Consider the following 11,035-nt stretch of genomic DNA (forward strand, 5'->3'; position numbering starts at 1 on the left):
AGTAACATATATGAGTTTGTTTACAATTGACTTTTTCCTCTATCTAATCTATCTTTATGTCAATTATTCTCTCATTTACATTTATGCCAACGATGCCTTCGAGCATTCTACTAATTCATTTTTTTTTCCTAATCCTAATTGTTTTCCTATTTGAACATTTATCCTAATTGATTTCTAGCTATGGAGAGAAGTTCAATTGTAATCATAATAATATTGTAACCCTAGATATTATTTGAACCCAAAAAATATGCATATAACTCACCCCAACACTACTTAAAAATAAAATTAATATAAATTATAATATAATTAAAAATAATAATAATGAACATTAAATACTAGTCTTCTAAAAGATATATGTTTGTGTACTTTACATATATTTATTTAAAAATAGGTATACTAGAGTTAGTATTGATAGACAAATATCAAGTCTCAAAAATAATCGCATATTCTTATATGATCCCTTGTTTTTTAATTTATTGTAATTTAAACTAAATATAAAAGACAAACTAACTTTTTTAAACTCCTACTGTTAATAATTTTTTTAACCAATTATTATTGTTTGTCTCATAAATAAATTATATGTTACTAAACATTTTTATATTGAACAAAGCAAATTTCAAAGAATAAGAACTACCAACACATACGTGAAAGAAAAATGAACCAAACTATTAATAGATAGAGACAACCACTAAAAGGTTGAAATAGATCATACACTCATTTCATCAAAGCATTATTTTACATTGGCCAACTCAAATAAAATAGAAAAAATATTGAATCAAGAATAAGTTATGCAATTTCAAAATTATATTAGTATTTTCTTTTATCCAAAATAAATATATGTATTTTATAATAAAGGCATAAACGTTTAAGCTAAAAATATTGCAACTTTACTATAAATGAATTATTCCCTAAGCAAATTGACTATAATATTACATCTTTTTTTCTTTTATAACATCAATTAAAAAAAACATTAAATGATGATATATAAGTTCATCTATGGATGGCCTACAATTGATGGAAAAACTCCAATAGACTTTTATGATAAATGCACTAAGTCAAATCATTAACAATTTCTACATCATGACTTTTAAGCCTAGAAAAATAGCGAGTGGGAGTGGGAGCATCCATAGGAGCGTGTCTAGGGTTTCTATTGGGGAGGTAGATGATCTAGGGGAAGTTGACAATGATGGTGAGGAGGACGTTTATTCCTCTCTTCCCCCTTCTTTTTTTGTGTTCCTGCCTTGGTTCTCATGTCATTTCCCCCGTATCTCTGTTGTTTGTCTTATTTTTCATGGGTTATGATTTGGTGTGGAGACAAAAGAAGGTGGTTGCGGAGGTGACTGAGGTCTTTTTGGTTGCGTATGGTGCTATTGGGTGGTGTTTGGGTATAGATGCAAAGACCCCTATGTTGACCTTCTTTTTTGATGTTGCTACAATCATTGTGTTGCGTCAGGAGATGTTTGTAGCTACTAAAGACCTTTCTTTGTTCATTGTGGGTGCCCCACTGGGCTTCGATTTCGCACTATCTTATGCTTCTTGGAGAGGTGGATGCGGTGTGGAGGGTCTTGTTGATGGAAGGGTGCAGAGGTCGAAAGGATGTTGTGGTTTTTATTGTTGGGAGGTTTTGTTGTAGTGGTCTTCCATCATGAATAGGGTTTGGTGCTTTGGCAACTATTGTGAGGGTGATCCTCTGATTCTTGGAGGAGGGCTTGTTTGGGAGGTGTCACACCCCTGTGTCGAGGGTGTTGTTGCCCTGCTTTTCTCTGGATGTGAAGGAGGTGTATGTGATCTGGGTGGAGCTCCCATGACCTAGTTCATCATTGGCATTTTGGGCTCTTCACTCCTTTCAGGTTGTTTTTTGCCCTCAGAGTGGTGTTTATTACTGTAGGAGGCCTCTATGTGTGGGGTCTATTTGTTCTTCTTTTGTATCCTTTTGGGGTTTCCTGTTGATGGTTGTGGGTGCTCCTTTTTTTTTTTAATCTTTTTCAAGATGATCTTTGGTTTTGTTCAAGGTTTCTTTGTTCTACCTTTCTTAGTTTGTCCTATTAAGGCAAATCTTTCTTCTACTCAGGGGAAGAGTTGTGAGCTGAGTTCGGTGGAACGGATCCTATTGAGGGCTTTGGATGCCCTATTTTTCAAGTTCGAATGGTTGATTGTTGCTTTCTCCTTGCTATTGGGTTTATGTCCCTATTCTCCTATAGAGGTAGAGATTTTGGTTAAGCTTATCTTCTTGGAGTTGGACTGGTTCAAGCCTATTGTTCAACATTTGGTTCTGGAAGCTTTCTTAAAACCCAGTTGTCCAGCAAAGCGTTGTCGTCCCATATCTTGGTTGCTGGACTTTGGTTTGTGGTATGAAGCTTTGTTCTCTTTGCTAATGGTTTCTATCTTTTCAGCCCCTATTGAGGTGGAAAGTTTCTTTTCTATTAGAGTGGCAACTATTAGATGCTTTGAGGTTGTTGGCTTCATCCTGGTAGTTTTGGGAGCCATTATAAAACTCAAATCGAAGATTAGGAGAGCCATTCAAAACCCCCATGTTTTTGTTTAGTTCTTAATGTTTATCTTGTGTAATTTTGTATGGCTAAATGTTGACAGTTTTAAAAGGCCCGGTATAGATTGTGGTTGTCTTTGGTTAAGGTTTGGGCCAGCTTTTAGCTTCTTGGCAATTTTGTCACAGGTTAAGGGAGTCGGGAATATCCCTTCTGATTGGCTAAGGGTGTCTGTTAAACCCTCATTCATTTATTTTATGTGATATAGTTTGAGACTGTAGCCTTGTTGGTGATTCCAGTTTGATTTGTAATGGTTTTCTTTTGATTATTTTATTGGCACTATCTGTTTGTGGCTACGCTAGTGTTTGGCTAGCGTTAATCTATTTAGCTGTGTTTGGGCTGCTAATTTTCCTTGTTTGTACCCTTTGGCAATGTAGTGTCATGGGTTCCAGATCTTGGTAAAATCTAAGGGTTTTGGGTCCCTTCAAAACCTGTTGTATGGGGTTTCAGGTCCCCACAAAACTTGTTTTATCTTTAATAAAAAAAAAAATTCTTTATCACTACCAACTAATCACAAGACTAAAATTAGAATGATCGCAAATAATCAAAATGAATATTAACACACTAACCAACAATTGCAAAGCCCATTAATAATTTGTTCGTCAATACCAATTAATCAAAAGACTAAAATTGGACTCATAACAAATAATCAATACTAATATTAACACATTACCCAATTATCGCTACCAATCAATCACAAGAGTAAAACTAAACTTATAACAAATAATCAATACTAATATTAACACACTAACCAATTATTGCAAAGCCCATTGAAATATGTTTAATAACATCATAAGACCGAAAGAGTCTATGGGACCCAAAGACAACACACAACCTCAATGCATTGAAGACCTATAAAATTTGTAAATCTCTTCTCAAAATCCTGCCATTTGCATTTTTTGTCCAGCCTTACCTCCTCAAAAAAGATACTTAAATTTTGTCAATATATTTAAACAAGATACTTAAAATGTCAATACACTTGATTAAGATACCTAGTTTGGTAGTCTATGTATGGCTAGACACTTTTAGTTTACACCAATATACTTAATTCTAAAGCCATCTCCAAAGGCTCAACAATAACCATCAATAAGAAATGGCTTAAATCACACACACTGAGCTTAAAAGTGTTAAATACTTAGAGTTGACTAACATTTTCTAGGCTTAATATGTTGCTTAATAAATGTTGTCATGCTAAGAATACACTTCTATTCTTAACAGTGTTGAACACTAGGACTTGACTAACACCCTCTAAACTTAATATATTGCGTGTGTGTTGTTTAAGGTTGGCCCAACAACAACTGCATCATTGGTCAAAGTAAAAGAAACACCAGATGCCCCATCAATCATATTGAACACCTCTGCAATCACAACTTTTGTAGCCACCTCTAACATGATAGAAGCACCATAATCTTCCACATAGTCAACCTCTATAGGAGCTATGACAAATAACCTTCTTTGGTACAATAAACTCCTTAAAATTGTTAATCAGTAAGAAAAAACCAGTCCCATAGCCAACTAAAACCTCACTCACATGCAAATGAGTAAAAACTCCCTATCTAGGTTGCATCCGAAAAATAAACTCTTCTAAGAAATCAAAGCCCAAACAATTCAAGAAAAAACAAGAAGACCACTAGAAGGTAAGTCCATGTGGTGCAAGCAAAGAAAAATAAAGCAACAGGACCACTAGTCGTGACCAAGAGAAGGGAATCCCTAATGCTATGCCCTCTCCATCATCCTCAGAATTAAGTCTTCCTTTGCGCTTTTGCTCCTTCCTCAAGCCCTAGCTTCTTTTTCTCTCCCACCTCTCTCTTTTCAAAATAATATAGGCAAATTTTTATTTTTATTTTTTATGAATAGGTATTTCCATTTAATTATATATAAAAGAGTACACTATTTAAAGGTGGAAGGAATAAATCAACTCCTCGAAAGTCAATTCTTTTGATTTCATTTTTATTTATTTCGAATCTTTTATTTTGTTTGAAAAATATTTAATAATTCTTTAATTTTATTTAATAATTATTATATTTTATTATAAAAATATTATATTATTATTATTTTCATTGTAAATATATTTTTCAATTACAAATTAAAAAAACAATGTAAATAAATGAAATAAATTATTTATAAATAAAATAAAATAATTAGAATGGTTCATGGCATAGTGATATGATTAAATCAGGTCATTATTGTTGTAGTCATTATGGTTCAAATTTGGGCCATTGTGATTTTCTTTGACTTCCAAACTCTCCTTGAGGTATGAGATCTCCTATTTATGGCTTCATTTGAGTCAGTTCAAACTAAAAAATCTCATGCTACCAATAAAAAATAATAATAATAATTTTTAAATAACTCAAAATTGATCTAAAATAAAATAAAAATCAAATGACATTATAAAACAATTTGGAAACTAAATAAAATAATTCTTGAAAAGGAAAAAAATAATTCAAAATTGATTATCATTTTTTTAAATAGGTGTATTTAAGATATTTGATTTTGTCAATCCATTTACTCTTTATATAATAAATAGTACAATAATACATTATATCAATTAAAAAATCATTATATTATAATTTTAGAGTTCATCCACAAATTTGGTTTTGCAAAACTCAAGGGTATCCATTCCAACAAATTTTCCTAGGGCACACTCCTCACCTCATCCTTTTTACATGTTGGAGTTTTGTACTCATCAAGACTTGATCCCTAGTACACTCATTAAAACCATTGACATTTTATTTTATTTTTATTAATTAAAAATTATTTTATCTATTTAAAAAATATTTTTTATTAAACACAACCACTCTTAAATAAATAAAATAATTCAAATCAATATTTCATATATATATATATATATAATATTTTATTATATTGGAAGATAAGTGCCGTATTGTTGGGAATGTGAAGCCCAACACATGACCATTCACCTTCTTCCATTTCTTTGTTTCACAGCTAAATGTGATTGTATAAATAGTTGTGTGCAGTTATGTATGTAGTGTATTTGGAGAATGATTAATGACTAGATTTCCTTTCTTGAGAGTGGATGTAGCCTTTATGGTGAACCACTATAATTTTGTGTCTTGTGTCTTTCGTGTCTAATTTTCTTTTTGTTGTTTTGTATTATTTATATGTTTTTCTCTACTTGGTTAGATTAACAATTGGTATTAGAGCCACGATTGCCCTAAGCAAAGAAGGAAGAACAAGATGATGACATTGATTTTGTTATTGAAGAATTTATTGACAATTTGGATCCGACCGAAGAGAAGGACACTGAAGCGAGTGAAGAAGAGCTTAAAGAAGATGAAACATATGATGTCGAAAAATATGAAGAAGAGAAAATTACAAGGCTGAAGGAGGAGAATTTCTTACTCATGGATCTATTGTATTTTATGGAGGATCCCTTGGCAAGAATTTTGGAGAGTGAGGCTATCAAAAGTCTAAGCGAAAAAGAATTGATGAAAATCTTGTAATAGCTCTTGAAAATAATCATAATAGTTTAAAAGCAAAAAAATTATTGGCTCTTCAAGAAGATTTGTAGAATTCTCTCTTGAGAGAATCTGAGCTTCAGGTCAAACTGAAAAAATGTGGAGAAACAATTGACGGATAGAGAAATTTTATCAAAGAAATTATCCATTAAATATATAAAGGTGGAGCAGAAGTTACGTGAGATTTTGGTTGTTGGTTCTCACTGATTCGAAGATGAAGGCAGGTGGCAACGAGTCCGTGGGAGAAGATGAACATGCTTTGGAGAGCGATGTGTTGAGTTTTGTGTTGCCCCCGAGAGAACAGCGACAAGGGCTATGAAAATAAAGTCGCTTGAAAAGGCCAGGGAGCTTGCCAAGGGGAACATAGTTTATGTGAATTTGGAGCCTAGTGATTGTCACGGTGATGTTGGCACGGTTTCCCAAACCAGAGCAACCCTTTTGCATAATTCTCCTAGGAATTTGAAGTCTGAGAAGACTATGTTTGAGGTGCGTATAAGGGGAGAGCAAAACAAAATGGGTGGAGAGCATGACAATTCTGTGAGTGATGTGAAAATGGGTAAAAAGAGACAAAGAGTCGTAGTTAAGGAAGGTCAAAAGTCGAGAAGTAAGCTCAAGTCACATGCTTCCCTCTATTTCTTCATTCCTCGCGTGTGTGTCTCCATCCAATAATGACTTGCCCATTTTGCATAGATCGAGTTGACATAAATTGTAATAATTAAAATAAATATTGCCACCATATAACCCAAAAAAAAAATTCTCTGCTTAACTTTTGTTAGTCCGTTAACTGACATATCAGACCTTTTTTCTGACGTAGTTTATTTTTATTTAAAAAAATTATATATTATTTATAAAAAAAATCATTTCTTCTATTATAATTGTATATCTAAAGTCATGTTGTAAAGGGATTCACAATGAATAAGTAAAAAAAAATAGACTTATTGTCATGTTGACAAGGATATCAAATCGGAATGCTGTTTTTCATTGTCCAGTTTATTTATTGTGGGCATAATTTTTTTTTTTTTTTTAACTCATTATTATTATGGATAAGAGAAAAAAATTGAAGTATAAGATTTGATTGATATAGTCTTTTGTTTCACAAACATTTTTAGTTTGTCTATTGGTGAAGTTGAATGATTCTTCATGAATTCACCGCAATCCTTGAATCTTAATCACAAAGATTTCAGCCTAGAGACTTATTTTAACCTAAAAGATTTCAATATCATTTAAACCAAATTTATGAATAAAATTCTCCATCGAATGAAAAAAGATTTATTCTATTATATATTATATTTCCTCTGAAAACATAAACAAACATCACAATCTGGATGTGCAGACATTTGGGAACCTACCTCCCTTTTCTTCAGTATAAAATAAATCCTTAATGGAACATGGTAAAAATTACCCGCCATTGGACCGTGAGACCATTTTATGAGTAGATACGTCTTTAATTAGAAACCAAAAAAAATAAAATCTACTTTCCCCAATCACAGTTGGAATGGGCAATGAAAAATGCACATAAAAGAAACACAGATTTATGTGTCCCTTGTATAAAGTAAATTTTATCTGTCTACATAACCATCCCTTGTATAAAGTGAATTTTTTGTCTACATAACCATGACCTTGTTGGAGAGTCCCATATCAATTTATCAGTTAATCAACTAAATAACTTCCAAAAAGATGTTGGAATAAACAATAATTTCTCCCCTGTTTGTTTGCTGCAGACCGACTTAGTCACTGTCAGAAGAGGACAATCTGATCTGTTTGCTATCTGATTCGTCCTCATTTTCATTGCCACGATCTGATTTGTCTGTTAGCTGTATACAATTTGATTTGTTCTTATATTTATTGTCTGGCGTAGGGAACATTGTATGCTCTGTTTTGTCTCAAAACTCCACCATCCCTGTTCACCGACTGTAGTGTATTAATCGCCTTGACACTACATTTGTATTGTTGCATATAAAAATGTCTCTCTGCAACACCGTTATGTAATCTTTTGGAATAGAGATTTGAGCATTGAAGAGAACTCTATAGAGTTCCATTTGCGTATCTCATATTATTTATATGTGTTGTCTTTTTTCGTTTAGATGCTCTGTTTTCTTTTATTTCAGTACTCTGTTTTACTATGACGTCCTTGCCTCCTTCAAAAGATACACAAGAAAATTCAAAACTATTTATTATAACTAAATAATTTCCGACCAAACTAATAAATAGAAATTTATAAACTGAAAGAAGGGAAGGAAGGCTATTTGTCAGCCTGAGGTCACCTAAACTTGTTGGAAAAGTACCCAGAAAAAGAAAACCCTGACGAAGGAAACTTCCGCATCACTTTAATCAATCTTTAATTTGAGACACTAAAAATACTACAAATTTGTGCAGTTTTTGGGTAGTCTTTACGGCTATGCTTTCAGATACGTATAATGACAGTAGTGGAGGAAAATAGCTTTAGTTGTACCAGACCACTCGTTTAGTCCACTCAATAATACAACCAAAATTAATTTAGCTAAATAGTTATTTTGATATCTAATTTAATTTAACCTTATTAGGTTTGAGTATCAATGTTTTCAATTATTATCCATTTTATAGGAATTTTTTCAAATATATAAATTGTTTAGGAAGACATTTCAAAATAATCAGAAAAAGTTTCATTAGAAGTTGTAGACATATAAAAATGACCATATTCATTTTATTCTCATTCCTCTACTTAGTTAAATCTAATTTAACTAAATCACCCACATTCTTCTATTTTAAATTAAATAAATTATTTAATTTATTTAGTTAAATTCACTTAACCTCTTTCATATCATTTAATTAAATAAATCATTTTATTTAATTAAATCTCTTCTTCTAACTTTTTAATTAAATTACATTTAATTAATAAGTTTACCCCAAATTGAATAAATCTAATTTATTTAATTTCACAAATTACAACCAATTGAAATAAAGCAATTTATTTTAATTAAATCCTATTATCCCTCACCCACTTGCATTTTCCTACATCTCCCACTTGCCTCCCTAAACCCCCTTCTAGATTCTTGTAATCCTAAATCAATTAGCCTAACCCATCTCCTAAATATTGTCACATCCTTAAACGAAGGGAAGTCACTTCTCAAACCCTCAAAGTCTTTGGAAACCATTAAAGGCTTCATGTCCTCAACAAGATAACTTGTTGAATACCCCCAAACTTGGAAGGACTCTTACAAGTGTGTCCCCAAAGTCTCCCAAACCATTAATGGTTAACTCAACCCTCTTACATGGTTAGAGATTTTTTGACTAACTTAACCTCCATCTAACTCATGTGTCTCCTCAAGCACTTATTGCTTTGACCATGGTTATCTCTTTAACCTTTGCACAAGACTTTATCCTTTGGGTAAAAGCTTTATCCAATGGGTAACCCTAACCTAACCTTAACACTTACCTCCTAAGGTAACCATGAGGTCTTCTCAAGCATTTAATGCTTCTTACATCTCCTCTCAACCAGCCTTATGTTGACAATTGTCACCATTTCATTGGTGCCAATTGTAAACATGGATTGACAACTTTCAAACTTGACCATTGACTAACTCTTTCAATCTTGGCCATCCATTGCCCTATTTTTGCTATAAATAGAGCTCTCATCCCTCCATTTTATGGATCCATGCAAGCTTTTAGTATCTCATTTATGCTCAATTCTATCAATACATTTTAGCCTCTCTTTTCACAATAGAAATTAATCTAAATAAGCATTTTTAGAATATTTTCCTTATTATTAGCTTAAATCTTTAACTAGTATATCATGTTAGGATAGTATTGCTACTAATCTTGTCATCTTATAATCTAGTTTATTGCATTTCCTAAATCATGCATAGATAGGATGCATTTTCATGTTAAAACCAATCAAAAGCATCCCTCGTTCTTGCATTTGTTATCATAAGCTACTTTTCTCAGTGATCTGAGAGAAAAGACATTGGCTTGAGGGACCTTGTGAGATAGAGAACCATGGAACCAACCTTGGGAAATTGAGTCATTCTTCATGACTCCATAACTTGCACCAAGAAATATTGTGGGTGTCTGAACAAGTTCTTTGAGACCACCTTTTCACATTTTGAGTTTCATTGACCCGCTTTTCCCATACACATTTATGGCGCCCACCATGGGGCATTTCCCCATTAATCAAATCGGTTTTTAAAAATAGTCATTTTGCAGGTATGCGGGAAACAAGCATCAGTGCGTAGGGGGCATCCCTTAGCACATACGGTTAATTTTCCAGCGCATCTGACTCCCTGATTAGCACGTGAAGTCATTACCTTAGCACGTCATTTTCACTAACACTTTCCTGTAGGTCTTGGCATGGAAGGAGAAAAATAGAATAGCATGTCTGAAAAATAGATTGGCACATCGGGTCTGTCCGAGAGCACATCACCATCATCCTATAGCGCGGGAAGTTCTAACCTTAGCACGTCATTTTCACTAACACTTTCTTGTAGGTCTCAAATAGGAGAAAAATATAGAATAGCGCGTCTGAAAAATAGTTTAGCGCGTCGGGCTTATCCTAAAGTGTATTTGGATTACAGTGTAGCTCGTACAGTTTGTTCTGTAGCTCATCACAGATAGAGGCAAAAAAAATAAAATAAAATAAAATAAAAGCTATAACCGAGTGCGAAATTAGACTTGTTGAAGTCCACATTTGTCTAACAATTTTTCTTGATATTTTGCATGTTTCTAACAATTTTCTTGCAGATAGGAGCTCCATATTTTAGGATCATTAAGATAGTTTAAAGTTTTTACTAACTTAGATAAGTTAGTTAAAATTTGAACTTTTTAAAAAAATTTCTTTAAATTGAACTCACATTTCATTTGGGATACCTAAAAAGAATCACAATGAAAATATTTCTTGCTTTCATAGGAGAGAAACTTTTCTTTTTTGGTTATTAAAAGGAACAAGACAAAACTTTTATTTTTGCAAGCAAAAACTAAAAAGAACCTCACCATCCTTTGGTGCATAAAATGATCAATTTAAATTTTTTGCAAGGA

The sequence above is a fragment of the Cryptomeria japonica genome, chromosome 8 (assembly GCF_030272615.1).
Source record: "Cryptomeria japonica chromosome 8, Sugi_1.0, whole genome shotgun sequence".
Taxonomy (NCBI): domain Eukaryota; kingdom Viridiplantae; phylum Streptophyta; class Pinopsida; order Cupressales; family Cupressaceae; genus Cryptomeria; species Cryptomeria japonica.